This window comes from Ambystoma mexicanum, chromosome 8, assembly GCF_040938575.1.
Source record: "Ambystoma mexicanum isolate Mex_15411 chromosome 8, UKY_AmexF1_1, whole genome shotgun sequence".
Classification (NCBI taxonomy): domain Eukaryota; kingdom Metazoa; phylum Chordata; class Amphibia; order Caudata; family Ambystomatidae; genus Ambystoma; species Ambystoma mexicanum.
Genome location: NC_090929.1, coordinates 335,983,606 through 336,008,642, shown reverse-complemented (window position 1 = coordinate 336,008,642; position 25,037 = coordinate 335,983,606). Strand labels below are relative to the sequence as shown.

Genomic DNA, 25,037 nt, shown 5'->3' with positions numbered 1-25,037 from the left:
CAGCGTGACGTAAGGGGAGCATACTTGTGAGGCAATTCGCTGGGGCGTGACAAGATCATAGAGGATGCTGGCAAGGGGCTGTGCTGCAGCTGGTATGGCATCAAATCCCTCTTGGGCAGAGAGTGTGGATGACGTAAACAAAGCTTGTGGGACGAGTAAGCAGGTATTTCACAGGGCGTTGCAGGTGAGTGTCACAGCGCGTGTATGGGTTGAGCAAGGCCTCATAGCACGTGAGAAGCAGTAAGGCAGGGATGTTGGGCAGTTAGGGTGCAGTCGGGGCAGTTACTGCAGCTAGTTGGCCCTGAGATGGTGAAACAGTTAGTGTAGATTGATGCATATGCGTATAGACAGGGGGATTAATGCATCTACAGAGGTACATGCAAGGCACACAGTGAGCAAGGAACTATTCGATCAATGAGTTTACAACAGAGCAGGTCGGCGCTCAGTGATACAATGTGATTTACAGGCGGGGCAGACAATGGTGAACACCAAAGAGCTTACCAGGCAGAGTTAGAACTGGCTGCAGTGGTCAGAATGTCACGGAATGAAAGCACATAGTTTCGGGCCCTGACCTCTGTACGTCTCTGGAAAGGCTCAGGACAGGAAGCGTTGGTAGCCTGGCCTTTGGAGGCGGCCCGCCTTCTCGCCTGCCGGCTAATCGGCTTGCAGTTTTAAGGATGGCTCCAACCAATCCTTAGGCAACTTCACTGGGGCTTGGCCTCTACAGATGAGGTAGGGCAGCTCCGAAATTACGGGCGGCCATTTTGGAGTGAGGAATACCTCGTGGTTTTCGTGCACACTTGGGCAAGGAAAGCGAGTTCAGCAGCTGTTACGAGCTGTGATGTGGTAGGCAGTTGGATGGCAATGATGTTGGGCAAAAACAGCTTCAAGTTGCGTGGGGAAGTTATGCTACATGCAGCTTCAGCTAATTAAATCTAATTAACGGTAGAGCGGCCACAGGCTTACCGTGTGGAGGGTAGCCCTTCCAAGGGGTCGTCCACTGCTCCTGCAGTGGAATCAGAGCTCCTGCTCGTTCGGCTTTTCTGTAAGAGAACATATTGGAAAGCCAAGCAAGGCAGCACAAGTGGCACCCCTTCCGCAACAGCATACAGGCATAGGAAAGGAAAGACACTCTGTGAATATCAAAATGGACAGCCTGGAAGCCATAATGGAAGAATTGGTGAACAATTGTGCTGCCTTAAAAGATTGCGTTCAAGGGTATATTATGGACAAAATAAAACAGCACTGCCAGACCTGCACGTGTACCCATTCCCCATGTCACAGCCCACCATCCCCTCAAAATCCGTGTGATGGGAGACGTGACAATGATACCTCAATCCCTTCCTCCCCTCATGACCAACTTGTGCAAATCCCCAATTAAAATGCTGTTAGCCCTCCTAGGAATGACTGCAATTAAGCAAAAAGTAGGTGTCCTACGGACACCGCACCTGCAAGGCCTATCTGCAATGACAATGGAGGCATCGTGTGACACCAGCACGACACGCATTTCCGCATGTTGTGCACCACCTATAATTACGTGTGGGAGCGGAACGTTTGTTCATTGTGCAAGTACACGCATGTGTTTCTATTCATCTGTGTCCTAGAAACATCGCAACTGTGCAGCATATGCGAACAAACTTTAATTAGTTTGAGCCGCCCACCCACGTCCTACAGGTGGCTATGCAGATTGAAGAGCTCTCCATGTAACAGTATCAGTTCTGTACAACAGTCCTCTGCATACCCACCACACCCAGAACTGTTATTGCGCAATACCTCAGCCTCCACAGTCCCATTTCCACCCTCCGAATGTGGATTTCGTGCTGAGTGAGGGCGTGGGGGAATATATTGCAACCAGGGAAGGGGAGTTCACTTGTAGTCGCGGCTCTGAAAAGAGCCTTTGTTTTTGTTTTTTGTTTTTAAGGTGCTTCTAGAGAAACACCTTTTTTCAGTTTTTATTTGTTTTTGTGTGTTCTTGTCCTCACATTGTTAGACTAAACTCTTCAAAGCATCCTGTAGATGGGCAAACAAAACAGCATTAACAATGGTTGTCAACGAAATGCCATTTGCATGGAAAAACTCCACATTTCCACAACTAATGAGGTCATTGTTAAAGAAGAACATCCCGCGAGTGGACAAAAAAATCACACATGCTTCTGTTGATGAGACACCTTCCGACATCTGGCTCGATACAACATAGATTGGCATTATTCCATACTCTTCTTGGTCTTATGGATGAGAAAAGCACCTGAGCAGTGGGGAAAAATCCTCTTTACTAGATTCGGCAACGTCTTCAGTCGACGGAACAAACCTAAACAAGTCACGTAACCGAAATGCATGCCCTGTAGTGCACAGCAACAACATCAACACAAGCCGAAGTGGCCAGGCTTCTGCAAAGTGCATGCATATCAACAAAACTGCGTCATAGACAGCGCTCCACAATGCGTCCACTCCTTCCAAACTGAAATTGCCATCAAAGTGTCTTTCCAGGGCATACTTGTGCAGATCTATCTCAAAGGCATCACCCAAAGTCAACACAATGCGTTTCTCCATGTCAGCCAGCCTCACAACGCAGAGTAATGTAAAACAGTATGACCACCCCTTCCTGTGAACCACACCCTCAGTACCGGATTGGATAATCCCCACAGTCCCATTTCCATTGGCCAGCATGGTAGGAAGCGCAGAATGTGGCACGTGTGCTTCCTAAAGTACCGCGAGGGCCATGCCCCAGTAATGCAGGAGCAGTCCTTCTTCCCTTTCCACTATTGTTTGTCCACCACTACATCATTGTGTACGGGTAAATAGTCACACAGTCATCCACCAATGCCATCCAAGTCGTTAGCATCTAACACTGTCAGTTCTGCACAACACGTCATATGTACCGTTACAAATTCAGCCTGCAAGTGTCCTGCCATTGGAAAGCAAGTCCAGTAGAAAGTTCAGTAAAAGACTGCAAGATTTGTGCATCCACATTCATCCACATGAGCACCCATCAACACAAAATGGAGGTATGAATACTTTATCTGCAGTATGTTTACAACTCTGTTATTAGTGCCTCTGCGCACGGTATCTGCCACTGAGCGCCCATTACGTTCTTAAAAAGCATACTGTTTTTTCTCCCATCCCCTACCATCAAGTGGCACTTTGTTTTGCCCACTAATCCATCTCCTACATAAATCGTAAAAATATGGCACCTAAACCAGCAATGAATGTATCTTACCAGCCTAAAGCAAGTTCCCAAAAGGTCACTGTCTGCTCAGCTGTGGTTCTCCTTAAGCTGGACTATTGCAACAGCCTCTTTTTAAATCTGCTTGCTTCTACTCTCTGCCTTCTGCAATTCATCCAGAAGAAGACTGCGCAACTTGTCCTTGGCCTCAAGCCCAGAGATCGTATCTCTCCTGGACTGAAATGTCTGAAATAGCTCCCAGTGACTGCAAGGAATAAGATGAAAACCCTCAGCATTATGCACAAGGCCTTCTGGGCCCTGGGACCTCAATACCTTCAACTCTCCCTTCCTATAAATCTCCCTGCTGGAGCTCTTCCCTCATCCGCTTCCAACTCCCTCAGGGTCAGTCCCTTCTGCAAGCAACCAGTTGGAGGTAGATCTCTTTCTTCGGCTGGGGCCTCCCTCTGCAATAGCCTCCCTACCTCCCTGACACTTGAGGAGAACCATCGCCGGTTCCAGAAACACCTCAAAGCATTTCCCTTTGCATCTGTTTTTTCTCCTCCTCTCCCCGGCTGACTTCCTGGCTGAAACTGTTTCTGCACTGGTTACCTGGCCACTCTCTGATGTTTGGCCCAGGCCACCTCCCCCTACCAGTCACACCCCTGCACTGCCTTTCTGGCAAACCCCGCACTTGGGTACTGTTTCTGTATCCCTAACAGTTCACCACCACCTGATGTCTGCACTTATCCTTGCACTTGGCACAATCTGGGTGTATTTTTACTTATTGTCATTTGTTCTTCTTGCCATGTACTGCACTTTCCCCTCCACCTACCCATGCGGTTGGGTGATCTGAGTGCCACGTGGCCCAGTAGGTTCATTGTCTCTGTCTCCCTCTGTTCCCCCTCCCTTGTCTCGTCGCACCTTGCAAAACTGGTGTATAGGCGCATTATAAATGCCATATCATACAATTTCACATCATATAATATCATACACACATCGCATTTATAACAACAGGATGCCTGCCACTTACCTTATACACGTCACAGGTTTTATTTTTCCCGCACTACCCCACTTACTGCAAACCTTTAAAAAATGATTGCACAAAAGCAGCACTGAATGCATGTTACCAACTTCAAACAAGTACATACAACGCATGCATACAAACAGGATGCCTGCCCCTTACCTTACACTCTTCCACCATAGGATTCTGCACTTCTTTGTATTCTTTGTACAAAGAGACCTTCTGCCACAGTTTTTGCATACACACCACAACCACAAACCTTATTGAGCAATGCCTTAGCCTCCACACTCCCATTTCCATGGCTCCCATCCTGAAATGGCTGGATGTGGCATGTGTAATCCTGAAACTACTGCAGAATCTGCTGAGTTTTCGTGCTAGGAGGCGGGAGTGTGAAACAGTGTAGGGTATTGGGTCTTTAGTGGTCCCTCTGAAAAGTTTTTTTTGTTTGTTCTTTTTGTTTTTTTATATTTTTTTACAAGCTTGCAAAGAACCTTTTTTGTTTTTTCTAATTTGTAGTCCTGAGTCCATGAGTTTCTGTTTGCTTCTCCTCCTTCACTTTTTACCGAATCATGGTCAACACTTCTTGCAGAGTAAAAGAAAATGGTAACGCCAATGGCGTTCAAACAAATGCCATTTGCATGGATGCAGTGTATGTTTTGCAACTTCATGCTCTCATAGTGGGCAGACAACATCCTATTAGTGCACATAAATGCTGACATGCAAACGTCCACACGACATGTAACCGAAATGTAGACCTCCATAATGCACCACAACAACTTGAACAATAATGGTAGAAGCCACATATCTGCAAAGGCGAACCATCCCGCCGAAACTGCACGCATAGAGACTGGCCCACAAAGCGTCCACTCCTTTCAACCCGAAATTAATAGCTACGCCTCTTTGCACAGCATACCTGTGCAGATCTTGTACAAATGTATCACCCACGATCAGCACTGTGCGTCTCTCCATCTCTACCAACCTCATTACACAGAGAGTATTGAGAAAAAGTAGTACCGCCCCTTCCTGTGAACCACACCCTTGACACCTGATTCCACAATCCCCACAGTTCCATTTGCATGCCCACCATGCTCAGAATGGCAGGATGTGTCACGTGCGCTTTCCCAGCTACGAGGGCTACACCCCAGTAAAGCAGGGACAGTCCTTCTCCCCTCTCCGCTGTTCTTCTTCCAGTACTCCCTCATTGAGTACTGAGCCAATCACAGGCCGCGTCCAATGTTCGCCCGCATCACGGCGTACTGCAAGCCAATGAGACTTTTGTCCACGGAGCGAACAGGGAAATGGGTCCACTAAGCGGAGCCAGATATCACACATTTTGTTAGACGTACATTTCAGTTCTTTGCAACAAAAGTACTGATTGGATTTCCACCAAACACACAAAAGCACACTTTCTGAACCAAGTCCCCGCTCCTGCCGCAAATTTGGTTAAAATCCATCCATCGGTTCGGCCTGTAGTCATGTGCAAAGTTTTTCCCCATTCAGACTATGGAAAGAAAATGTGGGACACCCCTATAACTTAGCCCCTCCCCTCCACGAAACCTCGCCCAACTTTCCAAAACAATTCAGCGGGCCCCATATACTTTTGTCAAATTTTGGTGAAGATTTGTCCATGGGGAGGTGCATAGGGGGTATGTTTTCAAAGGTTTGTGTATTGGTTGCCAGTAGTGTAATAGTATTTATAGGACAGTGCAGGTGTTCGATTGCATGGGTGTGTTATGTTGTGGTGGTTGTGACTCCAATCACTGTATACTTACTGTTTGCTTTGTTGAGGCTGTATGCAGTGTTTTGTCCACGCCATGCACCCAAGACTGTAGCCACTGGTCACAACCATTGCAGCATAAAACACCCATGCAAGCAAACTTTTTGGGTTGTGTTGAGTGGTCAGGTGTTTTCTTTCATGGGTGTGTTATGTTGTGGTGTTTGTGACTCCAATCATTGTATACTTACTGTTTGCTTTGTTGAGGTTGTATGCAGTTTTTTCACGGTATGGGAAATTGTAGCAGACATTGTTTTTTCATTCTCTGTGATAAAAGAAAAGATCACGTTAGTTAAGTTAGTTTGTAATGAGTTATTACATTGCATAGCAGACATTTCTGTACTTTGCCGACCCTCATAGTTTGTGTTTTAGAAGCACTATGCTTCAAACCAGTGTACTGTGCAATGTGCCCAGTTCCTGTGTTTGTTCGTAAATTCATTGGGTCTGTGGGAAACAAAAATATGCAGGATAAAAAAAAAACGTTCTACGTTATGGTACAATATTTTTTGGTGGTTGATTTCAGTAGGAGGAATTGAATAGGTGTATGGTTTTTGGTTTGGAAGTGGTGGTACTATTGTTGTAATTAGATACCAGTTGGCGAATTCTAATTGTTTATTTCTTGTTGTATTTTAGCAGTATTCATTTCTCTGTTTGTTTGTTGCAGAATTTTGGGGCAGTTAGATACCTGTTGGTGTATTCAAACTGTTTATTTCTTGTTGCATTTCAGCAGTATTCATTTATTTGTTTGGTTGTTGCAGAATTTTGAGGCAGTTAGATAGCTGTTGGAGTATTCTAACTGTTGATAGTTTTGAAGTTGGTGAGAGTATTTTTATATGTAATAAGTGTTGTAGGGTTTCCTTAGAAAAATTTATATTGCAGTTGTCTGGTTGTAGTAAGATACCGGTTGGTGTATCCTAACTGTTTATAGTTTTTCACTGTTAGATAGCTGTTGTCTTGTTCTATTAGTTTATGGATTTAATGGTTGTTGAGGACATTTTTTAGATGTTTATATACTCAGATTAGTGAATACATTTTGGTCTTAAGAATATTAAGTAAGCATTTACAAGATTTGCTGGTAATCTTTGTTTTAGAGTAATGGAAGTATCATTAAATTCGAACCATCCACATTTCTTTTTTATGTATGCAGTGTAGTGACCTGCATTGGTTGTGGCTCCTGCGTGGTAGATGATGCCTAATGTTGTGAAGGTTTTCTTACCAAGTGATACTTGTCCATGTGTGAATCCAGTCAGCTTGCAATTGTTTTTGGTACCATCTGCATTGTAAATCCAAATTGAAAAGCATTACTATTATGCATTCACTATGTGACTGTATTTTTAAATTGAAACAATTATCGGAATTGCAAGTAGTACATAATCTGCCATGGTTTGCATTTTGTACAAGTTGCTGAAATGGAATGGATTCACAGTTAGGTATGGATACATACACGAAGCGTTCATTAGGGATTTGTTCCTGTGTCACATGGTTGCAGAGAGTCCACGTGTGTTTCAATATGTATGAAATCTGGATGTATGTTTTTGTTTTCCAGTACTTGTAGTATTTGTACTAAGTACATTAGAAATTCTTGTGGATCTTCTTGTGTGTTTATAGTGAATCTGACCATTCCAGCACAGTAGTCCAATTCCTGCCTTATTCCTGAAACACTGTAAGTGTTGTCAGGATTGTTGGTTGTATTTCTGTAAAGGACTAACATTTGCAAACATAATTGATCTGTCCCGATTAAGTAAATGTTTTCAATAATTGGTGGCCATTGGAATAGAATATTGATTGCTACATTTGCATAGCAATTTACACCAGTTGTATTTGAAAATTTCAATGGACCAGACAGTTCGGTGTCTAAGACATTTGTTGGAAGAGTGCGTTGTTTCTTTGAAGAGGTAGTTGGTTTTGTTTGTGCAGTAGGTCCTTCTTTGGTTGTGGTAATTGATGTAGTATTAGCTTCTTTTAATTTATTTGGAGGTATTGTTGTTAGATCCTATCTAATTTGAGTCTGAACTGTTTTTCTTTACAAACTTTTGCTTTTTGAGGAACAGGATAGGTTTTGAAATGGTGTGTGTAGAGTGCACATGGTCTATCGTATTGGAGAATGCAAGGAATATCAGTGTTTACTTTACTTGCATCAAAGTTGACTAGAAATAGTCCTTCAAGTGAATGTAGGCGTGATAGTGCTACATAGCTCATGCCTTCTTTAAACACTGTGCTGCAAATATCTATCAATGCTTGATCTAGGGTAAGACCTTGTGATTTATGAATGGTGACTGCATATGCTAGAGATAGAGAAAATTGTTCTCTACGTACATACATGTATTTGAAAAGAAGGAATCAAGCAGTTGAGCATCCTATCCTTTTAACTTCTGATAGTTTGTCAAAGTGAATATTGACTAACTGAAATTTGTTGTCACGTGGGTATGTTTGAAAGCCAACAACTGTACCAAGTGCTTGATTAACTAGTCCTTGCTCCACGTCAAGGTTATGTTTGAGCATTACTCTACAGTTTAAAGATAATTTTAATATTTTTTCTAAACCAGCTGTGTTTTCTAAGGTATTCAGTTGTGCTGTGGCTTGTTCACACATGGGTAGTGTGATACCGTGCACATCCAGTTTGTCTGTGCAGCAAATATGAACTATTGGTTGCATTTATTTTTTCAACATTGCGTCATTGAATTGTGCACAGCTTGCAAGAGTTGGCATCAAGGACATACAGTTTACATTTTTGTGTGCTAATTGTTCCATGACATCAGTAGCACATGAGTTATGGCCGTATAGGTAATGGATGCATCTGATATTCAAGATTCTCTGTGCTTCTTTAGATAGAACACCAATCTGAATACATTTCAAAATGGTGGCATAGGTGAGGTCTGCAGACTGATGCATGTTTTCAGTTAATTCTATATATTGGAAATGTTGCCAACGATTGACATTTCCTATGCTGCCAAGAGTTTTACGGCATAGTTTGCGCCCTAAGTTTTTAAAAATAGGTTCACCTTTAACTGGTCTGGTGTTAATTGAAGAAGATCTCTGAAAACAATAATGAGTTTTCCTCCAAAGAGCTCTTTGTAGTCTGTTTTGAGGACCTCTTGTAATCTGAGGTGAATCAAAGCCAACATTAGGTTGGAGACCATGCTCACCTCATCTATTAAAAGCATTTTAATTTCTTTCAAAACTCTGCGTAGTTCCATTGCAGCTTCTGGAGAAAGTTTGTAGTACTCTCATTTGTTTTGGTGTTCTACTGGAAGGAGTAGTAATCGGTGTAAAGTGATACCGCCTATGTTGTAGGAAGCTAAACCTGTAGGGGCAGTTACTGCAGCTGACAGTTTGTTGTTTGTCAATTATTGGAGGAACTTGCTGATGATTTTTATTAAGAATGTTTTCCCTGAACAGCTTGACCACTCACATATAGCAGTATAGGTTTCTAGTCTTGGCAGGTACAAGTTTTAGTTTTGTGCTGCATTCCATGTTCAATTTGTTTTGTTATTTCTAGGAAAATGCTACGCTGTTCATTGTTTAATTGTGATTTGAGTATATCAAAGTCTTCTGTAGACTCTTCATACTGGTACATGGTGTTTTCTAGTTCAGTCATTGCTTATTTATCCTCATTTGCTATGAGTGTTTGTCCAAGTGGTTTTTGGCTTCCTGCTAGAGAAGGTTGACTGCTGTCAGGAGTGCCTATATTTAGTTGTGCTTGGAGTTCTTCATCTTGTTGCTGTTCATTGTCTATCATTGTTTTGTACGGTGAAAATATTATGTCTGTTATAGTGTTTGATTTGCTTTGAAAGCATCTTCATAGGAGACATGGGTATCTAATAAATCTTCTTTTCTCCATGGTTTAAAAGGTTGTAATAGAGACATATAATACAGTTCTTTATGTGGAGGAGTTTTTAATGACAATTTCATATGATTAATTAAGCTTTGTTTGGTAAGTTTCACTCGGCTGCATTCACAATTTTTGACTTTGTATCTACCTTTCTTCTCATCTGGTTTAATATTATTTTTGTATGTGAAGTTTTGGGCTACATGGTATAGACACATGGTTTCCAAAGTGGTACTCCTGTTTGGGTAGTATGTGACTAGTAAATAGTTTTTTAAAATGTCTTGGCTGTTGGGATCATTTTTGGCTATTGTTTCTATGTTTTCATATGACTTGAGAACTCTTTTTCTGGATTTAGCAGGACCAAGACTTAGCCATACTATGTTTTCAGATTTTCCATACCAAGCAGTACCGGTTAAACCAGGGGTCTCCAACCTTTACGTTAGCTAGAGCTACTTGTAGTGGAGGCCAACAGTGGAGAGCTACTAGCGGGCGATATTGGGGTGGGGATATTTATAAACCTTTTTTTTTGGCTCCATTATTTCCCCTCTATGAACAGATGGAATAACATATGCCTTCACGAATATATTAAGAACTTCAAAAACCTCTTTGTTGCATTATTTATTTATTAGTAACTGTCTCAAAAAGACAGATATTTGTTGGACTACCTCACAAATATCCTGTAATTTTTGTGCCCCTTCCTTTGCGTTTTATGCAGGCTTTCTACATGCTCGGCACAATATTGTTTTCCAAATGTGCATTTCACACTTACATAAAAAAAAAGTCATTTCCAAATTGAAAAATGTTGCTTGCGTTCACAAGTTTTCTTTGAAATGTTTTTTTTTTGCCAGACACCACACATGCTCTGTTATTTGCCAGTAAGATAGCTCAGCGGGTTGAGAGCTCGCTGCTGCGATCTGAGCGTGATCTGCAGGTCGCAGGTTAAAATCCAGCAAGGCCAACTCAGCCTTTCATCCTTCTGAGGTCGATACATGAGTGCCAATTTCAGTTGGGTGATATTGCATGTAAATATGTGCTCTGTAAAGCGCTTTGGATTAAGGCGCTATATAAATAACACATCATTATCATTATTTGTTTGCCCCTCTGGGCCTCATTCCGAGTACGGCGCTAACCAATGGCGCTATTAACGCCTTGGTTGACGCCGTACCCGGACCGGCAGCGCCTTGGTGGATGGCGGAATCACCGCCCCATTCCAAGGTTGGCGGGGCGGTAATTCCCCATTCACCAAGGCTCTTCCCCATTCCCAAATGAGCCCCCATAGGGCTCAATGGGAATGGGGAAGATGCAAATAACGGTGACCGTTCATTACGGTCACCGTTATTGGCTTGGAGGCCCCTTTGCGCCCTCGACTTTAACACCTGCTCAAAGCAGGCGTTAAGGGCGAGGGCGCAAAGGGAACTCGGAGTATGGCGGTAAGGGATTACCACCACCGGTCTCGTTACCGGTGGCCGCTATCCCTTACCGCCATACTCGGAATGAGGCCCTCTGTGTTTTAGCACAAGTTATATTTATAAAGATGTTATATGCTTGTCAAACTGGTTAATCACAAATAAATGCTTCTGTTATGCTGACAGCAGTTTTTAGGAAATTAAACTGTGGGTTCATGGGTGCCAACTTTTGATTTTCACAGGGGCAGAAATATACCCACCTCAGCCCTGAATATAAGCAAGCAACCACCCCAAACCATACCCTGGCCAAACACATTGCATAGCACTTTTTTTATAATGCATTGCAAAAAGTCATGCGATTAACAACCTTTAGTTTTGAATATATAACATCTCAGCATCGGTCTTTCAACCTGCTGAATTACGCTGGTAGGCTTCTACTGTACAGCGTGTCTATGGATTGCTTAATGTACTAAAAGTGGGTGTACTTGTGTCATGGAAGTGATTTAAAGTGGAAATGTACGGTGTGGAATTTTGAAAGAAACCACCTGAAAGAAATTGCACCATTTTTTAAATATTATTTTGAACATTTCCAGGCGAGCGGCAGTGCTACTGTGATATTTTCATTGCGTGGTCACAATGATCCTGATCCTGCCCCAGCCCCTCCAACATCTCTGGCAAACAAGAGCAGCTTGCTTAAGAAAGACTGTCGTGGTGGCGCACAAGGCCAACTGTGGTACTACAGGCGGCCTGCAAAAGCATAATGTGATACTGACATTTGTCAGTGGATTTACAAGCAGTTCCAAGTGGCACAGTACCCAAGCTCTCTGCCTGCAATTGGGCTGACTAGGGTTCGGATCCTGAACACGGAACATGGGGGCAAAAAGCACCATTAAATAATATAACTTAGGATAAATGTTTATTTTTCGGTATCTTCAGCGCGGGCGACTGAAAAGGCTCAGGCGAGCTACTAGTCGCCCGCGATCGACTGTTTGGCGACCTCTGGGTTAAACGGTATGCAGCTTTGTAGCAGCCACATTCTCTATGGGAGAGCATTTTTATGCCTAAACTCTGCAATTTCTGTGACAGTGTTTTTTCAGATGATATGTCGTCCCAGAGGTCTTTGACCTCTGTTTTTTCTGCATTGGTTAAGTAGGCTGTGACATATCGTGCAACTGCAGTAGAATTGTCTGCAATGTATTGCACATATATATTTGCATTCCATAGGTGGGCAATGATTGCATTGTAATCATTGATGTACTTTGATCCTTCTGTCCTTTTTATGCAGTATGTGTTCTTAGGTGATTTACCTTTGACACTATGGGCCTCACTACGAGTCAGGCGTTAAGGGTTTTATGGCGCCGTAAAACCCTTAACGCCGACCCTAACGCCTGATTACAAGGTCCCTTTGCGGGATGGTGATTTTAACACCTGTTTTTTGCAGGCGTTAAAAACCATGCCGCAAAGGGACCTTGGTGCTAAGTACGGTGCCGCAATTTGCGGCACCGTACTTAGCGCCTTCCCCATTCCCATTATGACCTATGGGGCAAAAATGGGAATGGGGAAGGGCCATGGCGGAAGGGGGAATTACCACTCCGCCAACCTCGGAATGGGGTGGTAATTCCCCATTCCGCCATGGCGGAGTCGGAGAGTTACCGGCATGGACCATGGTGCTATTAGCACCATGGTCCATCCGCCAGGGTCGTAATGAGGCCCTATGTCTAACTGAAGACATGAAGTTGTTCACTTGACCTGTTGTTGAAACTGGTCTAGGGAAACCAAAGCAGCATTTGGTGTAGTATTTCCCTTTGTTTTTATATTTGCGCCAACAATACTTCCCACACTGTGTCTTTGAAATTGTACAATTTGTGCATGTAGGTCAATATTTGTGAAGGGATTTCACACGTGACATATTTCTGAATGAACTGAAAAACAGTGGCATCACTGTCCTGACCAAATTTAGGCGCCTCTTTAATCCTCAAGTGGATGTGTGGTGCTCCTCTGGCTTGGTATTCTTTTCTCCAAAAGAAGTGTTGCACTGCTCTGAGGCAAGGCACTGTTTTATTACAAATGAAGTGTAGTATGGGAATAAAGCAATGATGGAAATATCTTGATACATTTACAGGATCTAGAGAGCAGAGTTCTCCTGATGTTTTTATATCCATATTTGTTTTGTTTTTGTTTGCTATGCTTAGGAAATCATGCAAATCTTCCCATGCATATTCTGCACAATTTAATGTCAATTTAATGTCACAAACCCTGTGGGTGGGCCAAGGTTTCTTATCATACACTGTACTTCTGCGTATCGTCAGAACCAGTATTCTTTTGTACCACGCATGTTTACTAAAAGGTTTGTAATGCTCGACTGTAAAACTTCATCTTTTACTTGCACTTTTTGTAGTAATTGCGTAGCAGACATATTTTGAAAATTGGTTCCTGATTTTAATGTATGTGCAACTCCGTAGCATGGAGTTGCTAGTTCACTTTCAAAGAGAAGATGAAATATGTATTCGACGTTTTGTCTGAATCTTCAGTCTTTAGAACACATTCGTAAAGAGCGGTATTCTGATGCTGTTATTTGTGTGGGTCTTTCATCGTACCTTTCTCCTTTTCCAGTCGGAAAGAGTAGAGGAAAGGCTTGTGCTTCTACACTTTTCTTCCCATATGCTGATTGGAGATCCTTTGGCTTGCCGCATTTGGTAAGTTTCCAGTGCATCATCTATGGTGTCTTTAGAGTATAATCGGTGAATTGTATAATGGTCTAAAATATTGGATTCTGTCATAGGATCTAGAAGTTGAAATTGGCCAGTTTCTGATGAGTCTTGAATTATTTTGGTGTTTCCCTCAGGTTTTCTTCAATGTCTATTTCTTTATAGTATTCAATGCTGTCTTTTAGACAATGCAGGGCTTCTCTAACTTTGTGTAAGTCCACTAGTTGCTGCCAAATTATTTTGTCTTTTGTAGGTACGCCATTTACTAGGATAATCAAAGATTGATCTATTGGCCGTTGCACTCCCAGAGTGTATACTCTGGAAAATAAATTACTTTGCCACAAATGCCTTTTAGTAATTCCGAGGGAGGTAGTTTTGCTGTTTTTGGTTGAAGGCGTATTATTGCTTGAAATTGGTGCACTGCTTGAATTATAATGCTCTCATACAAGTTACTTTGTTGTGGTGGTTTTGGTAGTGGGAATAATTCCAAGTTATTAGTGATAGCACGTGAAGGTGTTTGGTTGTTGTCAAGTTTTGCAGTGCAGTATCTGCAAAGTATTGAGGGGTTAGTAATTTCATATTTGTTTTCTGCTATAAGACAGAGACCAATTGGAACCACTTGGAATCTTCATTGTCTTCTATTTTGTACATTATGTCTACAGTTTTTGTGCTATTTTTTTTATTTAAAAAAAGGCCTGCTGCAACACAAACACACACATGGTTTGGTACTTCAGCAGATGTGCTTTGAAACTTTAGAATTTCTTTTTTGTATGTGTGCAGTAGAAGGTTGCCATCTGTAAAGTTGTTGCTAGTCTGTTCTAAAGATATTGGATTTTGTAAGTGGCTATCACTTCCAAAATATTTTCTCTGGATGTGCCCTATTTCTTCGAGTAGTTCTTTGGCTTTACCATGTAGAAGAATGTAATTTAAATTGGCCAGTGCTAAAGCAAGACTTTTGGCATAGTACAGTTTATGAATGAGATTTCTTACAGTTGAATGGTGTGTTCCTATCATTTTGTTATGGTTGAAGGTGCTTTCGAAAATAAGTCCAGAAATGCAGGCTAATGAATGTCCTTGTAGTCCTGTGTATTTGCGCACTAGGCAGGAGTCCATAGTTTGTAATAGTTGTATTTTCAATTTGTCTTTGCCTTTCACATACTGATTGAGGAACTGGCGTAAAGATGTGAAAGACTTTATGCCTATGTTACACATTGATGTGCACAGGCATTTGTAGACTGGACATATTGGTTCAGTGGAATGGAGAGTTGATGCTAAGTTTGCTGGAGATATTTGTGTGAGCAGCATTTCTTGTTCAATGATGGTATTATTAACCTTTACATACCCTGTCCACTGCTAATGTAAGGCAATTGGGTTTGTTTGCTTTTGTTTGTATGCTTCTTCATTGAAATATGGTTCTGTGCTGGTGGTGACTCCACTCACCTGCACAGATATTTGCGAAGCTATCTTTGTTGATTTTACATTTGTTGAGAAGTCCTTGCTGTAGTTTAGTAGTTAGTTTTCTTAGTGGTTTTATTCTGTTTAAAACTAATATAAATAATGTCCTTTTGAGGAGGACTGCAGTGTCTATGAGAGCTTCCAGGATTAGTTTTCTGCTGTAGGTTTTAAGGGTTGAGCATGATTTCTCTCCTGTTTTTATAAGGTTTCATTAGGACTCTGTGATGGAACACTTTTTTGTAAAATCATTTATTTGGCATGCTTACGTGTGGCTACATCAGGATTTATAGGTGCAGTGTTAGCACTAGTGGTAGCTGCAGTCTTTTCAACAACTGTCTGTTTAGTTTTACATTTTGAAAGAGCAGGCAACATTTCTTTACTGCAAGCTGCTTTAGTTTCGCTTAGTGACTAATAGCTGTTTTGTTTGACATTTTTGTATTAATTCTGCTAGAGGCGGATGCCTATTTTGTACACTTTTATTTTGATTTGCTCTATTTTTGCGTTGCTTTCTATGGAGTTACTTTTTGGAAGCATTCTTTGGTGTCTGTTGGAGAAAAAAAGAAAGTCTGGGTTGTGACGTTGTGCAATGTATGTGTGCATTGTGCATGAGTGTCTGAGTATGATGGTAGGCATGTATGTAGAGGTTTTTGATTGTTGAATGGGCTGTTACTTCAGGTTGGGAAGGCTATTCTCGTATTTGTGTGTTACCATACTGGTGTTGAGATAACACTACAAAGTGTGCACCTGTTGAGGTGCAATTAGTAATACTGAATTTAATGTTGTAGGGTTAATACAATTGTTTGTTCTACAATACTAGAATTTTACAGTGTTTGAGTAACAGTTAGAACATTATGACAGTATTGCACTTACTCTGTTGGATGCAAAGAATAGGTTCCTCTGGGGTTCTGTCTTGTACTTCAGACACTGCTGGTTTTCAGGAGTGTGGTCTTCACTGCAATTGTGAAAGAAGGAAGTTGGATCATATGTGTGTTAATGTCACAGTAATTTCACTTGAAGAATAGATTAGTTACATTTGCAAAAAGAATTCTTTCTAGGAAGAGGTACTGTATGTGTTAAATTGCATAGCTTTGTATATGAATGGGTATTTTTGCAGCATCAGCTTCATTGCTAAGGGGCTTAGTGTAGTATTTATTGGTGTGTCCTATGAGGTGCACTTTTGAAAGTATGTGTTGCTGCTGCACTGTTTAGTGTGGTAGTAGGTTGTTGGAAGTTGTAGTAGGGTGAGAAAAAAGCTTGGAAAAATATACAGATTGAAAGGGAGAATGTTTTGTGTGTGTAATTCCATTATTTTTCTTTCTGTATAGATGTTTCCTACATGAGTGCTGGAAACCCTTCAGTTCTTTGACTTTGTTATCCACATTCCTATCAGCACTGTTCTGAATGTACACTTGTATTTTTTTGCTTTTGCAAGTATGGCGTGAGGCATTCTGTTTGAATAAATGCATTTTTTGTACTTGCAATGCTTTTGTAAAATAAAAGCTGGTCTTCTGTGTTGTGTGCATTGTAGGAATTTATAATAGTGTGTTAAGGGGTAAGTGGTGTGAAATAAGAGAATTATAGGTTGGACATTGCAATGAGTAATATGGGTAAATGAAAATTTGGAATGTAGACAGATTTGTAAGTGAACTTGATTATAGGAGATGGGAGAAATTAGAGTATGCTTTTTTTTTTTACAGATTATGCATGGTGAATGGCATATACCCTGTTCATATGCATTTATAAAAGAGTTGCAAGTTTGCTGTAAACAAAATATTCATATCTGTAGTTTGTATTGATGTATGTAGATGTAGATGAATCTGGAAGGAGAAATCTTGAAGAGATTTACAGTAGCTTTGGCTGTAGGTGCTTTGCAATCACAGGGCACTTGTAGTCACGGTGATGAACAGTTCATCTAAAGTGCTGAATTGTGATGACAGAGTTAGATGTAGAGTTCTTGGATGTAATTGGTGGATGTTTGTGTGACTCCTTATGTGTATCCAATGAGAGAGTGGTGCAGACAGTGATGTGGAAAGGGAAAAAGGGCTACCCTGTGTTGCGGGTTCTGCGGACAGGGTATGCCAAATCCGGGGTTTCTCAGCAAAACCAGCATGGAAAGGGGACTGTGGGGATTAGCCAATCAGGTGTTGAAGTTGTTCTTTACAGGAAGAGAGGCTGTGTGTGTAGTAAAAATGGCAGAGGTGAAGAAAGTGAGGGTGTTGGTAGTTGGAGATCTGTTTGTAAATGGTTTGAAGAGGTATGCTATGTATAAACATAAGGCTGCCAGTTTTGGTTTCGAAGGAGTGTAGGTTTTCTGGTCAACTGTGCCTGGTTCCAATATGCAGGCAGTGGTTGGTGCTTGTAAGAGTTTCTCCATGTGGAACAGTCCAGATGTAGTGGTACTGCATTGGGGTGCTGTCAATTCGGGATACATCAGTGTTCCTAGTTTGTTGAGTGCTCTTGAAAACTTGGTTCAGGCAGTGATGGTGGTTGTTCCAAATGCCAAAGTGATTTTTTCTGAAATGTTGCCTAGGGTAGTATGGGAGAATTGTAATGTTTTTTGTCCACAGCAAAACGGTGCAAGGTGTTTGGTCAACAGAGGGATGTTTTCTTTCTTGTTTAGAAGCGGGATGTTGTCTTGTAACAATGACAACATTGATTTTGTTAATGGTGACTATTTCAAAGCAGATGGCATTTCTTTATCCATATTGGGAAATGCTATGTTATTTCAAAATATAAGGAATGTTTTACAGAGGATAATGTGAAGACATCAGGAAGAAAACAAGTGAAAAAAATAACAAAAGGAAAGTTGCTTTTTATAAGCACTTTAAAAAAAGGCTCTTTTCAGAGCCTCCCTCAAAGGGGAAGTGGGGTACACTATTTAAATTTCCATTCCCCACTCTCAGATTTCTCGATCTGTCCTTGGACACCTCGGCTGTCCGCGGATCGTGGGTGTTACAGGGATTTTGAGGCTGAGAGGCATGCACATGAGACTGTGCAGTTCAAGGGATTGGTCAGTAAGGTTTACTGGGTGTAATGTGTAAGGAGAGACTTTGTCAGAAAATCTGTTTCCTCAGAGGAGAGCAGATAGCTATGGCTGTGTCCTTCAGAAGGCAGATTGTCTGGATTTTGGGGGACTCATGGATACATTGGTTGGAGCTGTATGCAGATCGCTGTGGAGTGGCTGCAGACTTGGATTCCCTCATGTGATTGTGCACTGGAATAGAGTGCGCAGAATAAAGTGGCTAGATTTGGTTCCTCTTTGTGCCACTTTGATGACACACTTTCATCCAGACATTATTATTATTCATTGTGGAGGGAACAGTTTAGGACATGTCTCTGGAATCTCGTTGCAATTTGCAATGACAGAAGGACTTGGAAAGTCATGGACATGTTTCCAAACTCCCAGGTAAGTTTTTCTTGTATTGCGTAGAGACAAATGTGGCTGTGTTCTTCATCATCTGTTCCACAAATGGAGGAAGGGAGGCGCAATGTAAACAGGGCTGTTTGCGCTTTTTTGAGAGATGTTGGTATGTCTTCTTTTCACAATGAAAATATTATGTTTAGCACACACATTTTTCGCAGAGATGAAGTACATCTTACTCAAGCATGGAATCAGATTTTTCTGCGAAATATAGAAAATGCATTGCGACCCATATTATTATAGCAATCCTTTTTCCAGTAGGTGTTGACCACTTGAAGTTTTCAAAACACAAAAAACACCACAAAAGGGCTCTTTTCAGAACTACCACTTCATCCCGGAGAACAGTGCAATGGTTTTGATAGCGCAGTACCCCAAAAATGTGAATGTCCACGGACTGTCCGCTGACTTTTAAAAATGTACAGGGACCTGCAGCATTTCATTGGCACTTCTATTTTTAAACTGTGAAAGGCGGCTCTGAAAAGAGCCTTCTTTTTTGGTTTTTTGTTGTTTAGTATTTTTCTTTTGGTTTTTTTAACAAGACACACAAGGAAAGGAAGGAAGGGGAGGGTAAGGAAGGGGCACCAACCACTGCGATAAGAAAGGGCAGGTGGAGAGAGGAAGATGTTGGGTGAGACTCACAGGGGCACTTTTTCTCATGCTCCCGGACCGAAGCCTTGAAAGCACTCCGAAATTGTTCCCCCATGCAGAGTACAGTGTTGCAGTACATACACAATACAGTGATCGTCGAAAGGTAAGGGTCTTCTGCAGCACGTATGGGCTGCAAGGCTGGTTCAGAGATGCGCTGCCCCACAGGAGTGTTTCTTGTGGTGACATGAGCAGAAATGGAGCTTGCTGTAGAGGAACTCAACCTACTACTTTTATCGTAGGGGACGACCTTCCAAATTGCCCCAGTGTGGAACGATGTAAGCTGTTGCCACATGGAGGTAGTCCTGTAACTGTACAAACCCGGTTTACCATGACTGAGCTCCATCTGCCACTCAGTGCAGTGCACCTTGTGTGCACAAGCTTTGGGTACCCCTTCAAAAGTGGTAAACAGCCTCCACACCTAAGATCCACGGCGGCTGCGAGTACTAGGGACTTCTACTACTTCAACCTCATCATCTTCTTCATCACTTGCTGCATCTTCATGCCTGTTCCCCTCTCTAGGCCCTTGGGAAGGTGGTAGCAGTGGAGGGGGTGGGGGTGGTGCTGAAGCAGAGGCAGTAGCAGCAGGAGCCGCCTGGGATGCCAGCAGGAAGGTTATCAAGAACCAGGAAACAGAAACAGCAGGAACACAACAGCAACCTGCACCAATTGTCCTGTTGAGCTATTAGGAATAGCTGTGAATACAGGAATGACAGCCAATGCCAGTGAATGCCAAAGAAAAGCAGTGATCTGTCTTGGAAATTCAAAAAGCATAATGAGAAGCAACTCTGGTGTGTGGCTTTTTATTGGGGTGCTAGCTAGCATTCCGCGGACAGCCGCGCCGCCGACTGTGGACAATTCGAACATGAAAAAGGGCTCAGAAAGTTCAAAAAAGTATCCAGATCAGTAGGGGCATTGTCTGGGACCTCTACAAGGGTGCGGTTTCATTGAAAAACATCTTGGATTGCTCAAAGAAGTGTTTTTTTAGTGTCCAGGGGCCCGAACAGTGTCCGCAGACAAGGACGCTGCGCTCAGCGTGGGTGCGGTCGCATGATGACGTCACAGAAACGTTCGCGAATGGGGCGGCTGTCCGTAGGACACCAAATGCGCGGGGTCGGTTGTACGCATGTCCACGGGTGTTCTATGGACAGGGTTTGGGTCCCCGAACTAATTAAAAGTGTGACACACATGACGGACAGTTACAGACAGTCGTGATGTTTGTAGGACCCGAGGGTGGGATGCGCATGCGCACAAGTGTCGGCCGGACAGGGTTTGGGTCCCTGAACTAATTAAAGGTGCGTCACACCTTTGCAGGTGGGTTATGTGTTCTAAGGGCACCTCCACTTTGATTGCGAACAATACGAACGGGGGGTGTTCTTAGGAAACCCCATTTTGATGAATTACAGACCAGGTGGACAGATTATGTGTCCTTAGGACACTCCCCTTTTTGTTCATTGCGGGCATCCCGGACAGCCGCGCCGTCCGTGGACACCCTAATGGCCTTTTTTGTACATGTTGGATGGTAGGGGAGGAAGGGTTTGAGGTCTCATCATAACGTTTTTGGTGATGGGGATTTTTTGGGGATGGTTGACTGGGACGTGGAGAAGGGGTACAGGTGCATGTGGGACAGTGATATTTTCTTTTCTCCATGATATGGTTTTCTACAAACTTCTTCAAAATAATGAAATTGGTCATTAATTGATCCATTCTTTGTTCTAATCGCTGTAGATGAATTTCCATAGCGTCTGTTTGTTGTTCCATTAGTACATAACGTACTGTTTCAGTATTATTCTTATTTTCTGTATGTTCTGTTAAAGAAAAAAATGTGTTAGGTACATATAAAATAATGTGTATTAATTGGCTTACTTTGAAAACTGCAGTGTCTATCATTAGTATCAATGTTTTCACTTATTTCATCCCAGGGAACATTTTCTTCAAGCCACTCCAGAGTGCTAGCCATTTCTGTGTAAAAAAAAAGAGACATTATTTTTTAGTGTATCCTACTAAAGAATGTTTATAACTATGGGAATTGATGTGGTGTACTTACCAGTTTGTTTTTCAGTTTTCCGTTATTGCTTTGTATGTGTGGTGTTGATATTTGTTGTACAGTGTCTGTATAAAGTATCAGTGAGGTAATTCTGCTGAAGGCATATGTTATTTTCTTTTGGTATGTTCCATTATGTTTCATATGCTATGTAATTGGACTGTTGGTGTCTTACATATACAGTTTGTACTTCTTATTTATTTTTTAATGTAATTTATTTATATGCTGCTCTTTGAACATGTTCAGTGTGTTTGCTGTATGATACAACAATTTAAGATACTCCCTGAGCTTCTTGACAGTGTTGCTGTTGACCGAGTCCGTCGGCGGGCATTTTCCTGGTCCACGGACATTTCAGCCAATAGCATGGGACAGGGGGTTCAGTATGTTGTATGGTATATTTATATAAACTAAGGGTTATCTAGTAAAAACCTATGAAATTCATCATATCTAAATTCAGTGAACAAAATGTGTTTAAGTGATGTTATGGTTAAGTTAAGCTACTAAAAACTTATGAAATTCAGTGAAAAAACATTGTTAAAGGGACGTTATGGTTACAAGTAAAATCGAAAAACCCCTGAAATTCACCAGTTATGGTAGGCTAAGCAACCAAAACTCGCGCCACCACCGTGCACTGCTAAGACTAACACCCAGGACATCAAAGATGATATCACAAATGTCATTGATGACATCACTGATCCAGGCCGTGGAGGGGAGGATTTGGGAGTGAGTGTAGTAAGAGGGTAGTGAGAGGAAAAGGGATCCTAAAGAGCAGTGTCAAAGTTAGGGAAGGCTTCTTCAGTGGATGCAAAAGGTGACTTCAACATAGGAGGAGAGAAAGTGGCGTAGGTCGGATAGGTAGTCAGGGAGTTTGGAAGAGGAAAACTGGCGCTTAATAATAGTTGTAATATGAGGAGAGAGTGAGAAAGAATCAGAAGTGGAGATTGAGGTAAAGACGATAGAGTGATCGGAGGGAGAAGGCTTGGTGGGGATATGCACAGAGTTGAGAGGAAATGAGAATAAGGTTGAGGGAGTTTCCATTTGAATGGGTGGGCATAGAGTGGACAGAAGAGAGTGAGTTATTAAGTACAATAACAATGAGGTGGCGATCGGGAGGGAGAGTGTCAATTAGATGTGGTCGAAGAATTGACCTCCGTTCGAGAGAGATGATATGTATGCCATAGGGGGCAGCAATTGTGCAGATAGTGGATTCAAATTAGGGTGAATTAGCAGGAGAAAGAGGAGTAGGAGAGATCCGAAGTTTGGAGGACGAAAACAGTTCTATGTAACCCCTGCTGCTAGTGGAGCGGGGAGAGTGAGTGAAGATGTAGGCAGGGTCATGAAGGGCAGCAAGGGTTGCAGACTCAGAGGGAGAGATCCAGGTTTCAGTAAGGGTAATGAGGTCAGAGGAAGGAGAAGGAGAAAGGAAGAAGTCGGAGGTAAAGGAGGTTTAATTGCAGACCGACTCTGCATTCCAAAGAGCAGTAGAAAGAGATTGGGATGAAGAAGCGTCGCAACATTGAGTCTGAGAAATAGAGAGGTGCTGAGGGTGGATGCGGGAAGAGTATGTACATTGAAAGTTAGGGTTGGAGTAGGTTTTGTGAATAGAAGGAGTAGTGGAGTGAGGTGGGCAGTCATAATTTCGACAGTAAAAATGTCGACAGTCAAAATTTCGAAAAATAAATGTCGAAAAAAATAATGTCGACAAACAATAATGTCGACATTTTTTCAATATTTTTTCGAAATTTTCTATTGTATAAAAAAATAAATAATTATATATATATATAACTAAAATGTGTTGAGTATGAGGGGTGAGAGGGTGGTGGGGGTGTGGGGGGTGGCAGGGGGTGTTGGGTGAGGGGGGTTGGGGGGGACACCCCCATAGTAAATGATACTCTTTTTATTTATTTAATTATTGAATAAATAAATAAATAAATAAATAAATAAATAATTACTATGTGTTGAGAATGAGGGGTGAGAGTGTGGTGGGGGGAGGGTGTCAGGGGGGTGTTGGGTGGTGTTGGGTGAGGTGTTGATAGTGCTAATTGACATTTTTTTGTCGACATTTGTTTTTCTAAAAAATGACTTTTTACATTATATGTATAGGATGTCGACATTATTGTTTTCGACATTTTTTTTCGACATTTTTGTTTGTCGACATTTTTTTTCAACATTATGACTATAAACCGTGGAGTGACAAGAGAGGTGGCGTCGAGGAGAAGAGATGATTTAGATGGGTAGAGTGTTGAGTTGGTTCTGAGCAAAGTAGAGTTAACAGAGAGTGTCCAGGAGGGGAGGAAATCACTGATGGGCCCATAGGTCAGCACTCACCCTCTAGAACTTGTAAGACAAGATAGCCGCACCATGTGAGGACAGGGGGTGCAGGATTCACTTACTCCGACACGACTCAATAACGAGGACTCAGTAGTTTGGGAAAGGGAAGTCCGTTTAATGATACATACATCAAACAGGGAAACAGCTGGGAATCAGCTGTAGTGCGATCACCGGTCTCGCTCCGACTTCCCCAAACTTTGGTAGAACAGCAATTCTTATAGGCGGATATCGTCATCACTGACGTCTAATTTCTATAAAAAATCATCATGCAATATAATTGGTGAGGAAAGGTAACTTAAGTATAGGTGCTATATCTGTATATAGAAATAAAGCATGTGGATTGGATAACTCTTATCGGGTAGGCATCTACGCCCATCCCGCTACATCACACGTGATTGACATCACTACAAGTACGTCTCATTGGTTACAGAGTCTATAGGACCCTGGATTACATGGATTGGGTAAATTACACCCCTAAACATAAATCTCCACTTTAATTAGCAGCATGCAGAATAGACACCCAGGTGCCTAGTGCCCCAAGATTCACCCTTCCTCTTTTCCATCAATCAGTGTTTTAGGGCTATGTGTCAATTAGTTGGCTGGGTATGGCCTCGGAACTGTAGCCTCTTATCAGGAAAAGTTATGGCATCATCGGGTTCTGGATGACATCAGGCGGTGGTACCTCTTCGCGCTGGCTGGTCACATGTTGGTTAACCGTGAATCTGCTTCAGTTTCTAGCCTTTTGTGCATTTAATTTTGTGTCAGCCTAGCCACCTGCATGGGCCTCTCTTATCTTGACCTTCACGGACAGGCTGGTATGCTCTGTCGTTGGAGTCTTGTGAGCTCATGCTCTCCTCCCCTTCTCTGGTTGACCTCGATTTCCTAAGCATGAGTCGCTCTTTTCTGAGTTTCGATTCCGCTCATTCTCCTGCTTTTGACTGGGTTTCGAAACTTGGCATGTCAGGCCTCTGGCCACCTGGATACCTTTCTGCTTTTACAAAATGGAGTCGTACTTGTATAATGTGCCTTATTGAGGTAGATATATGATTGGCGCTTGCCGCTCTATCTTCTACTGAGCATTGCAAGCACTATCGATTTCTTAGCATCTTGCGTTTAATGCCTATTTACACACTTTTAACAGGACGGTTGCTTCCATCTTGTCTTGAAGCACCATTTCCTTACGTTTTAACATTGTCTTTTTCTGCGTACATTATATTTATTTTCGTAGCTACTTGCACTG

General features: G+C 42.1%; 1 long non-coding RNA gene across 3 annotated transcripts in view; it reads left to right on the top strand.

The window, feature by feature from the left end:
• LOC138471906 (uncharacterized) overlaps positions 1 to 25,037 on the top strand; it is a 124,818-nt gene that overhangs the window by 64,232 nt on the left and 35,549 nt on the right. For 2 of the 3 annotated variants that reach the window (XR_011268528.1, XR_011268527.1), the window contains exon 4: positions 13,807 to 13,889. The exons of the other annotated variant lie outside the window; for it this stretch is intronic. This is a non-coding gene — a long non-coding RNA (uncharacterized lncRNA). The remainder of the gene's footprint in view (positions 1 to 13,806; positions 13,890 to 25,037) is intronic. 3 annotated transcript variants of the gene reach the window in all.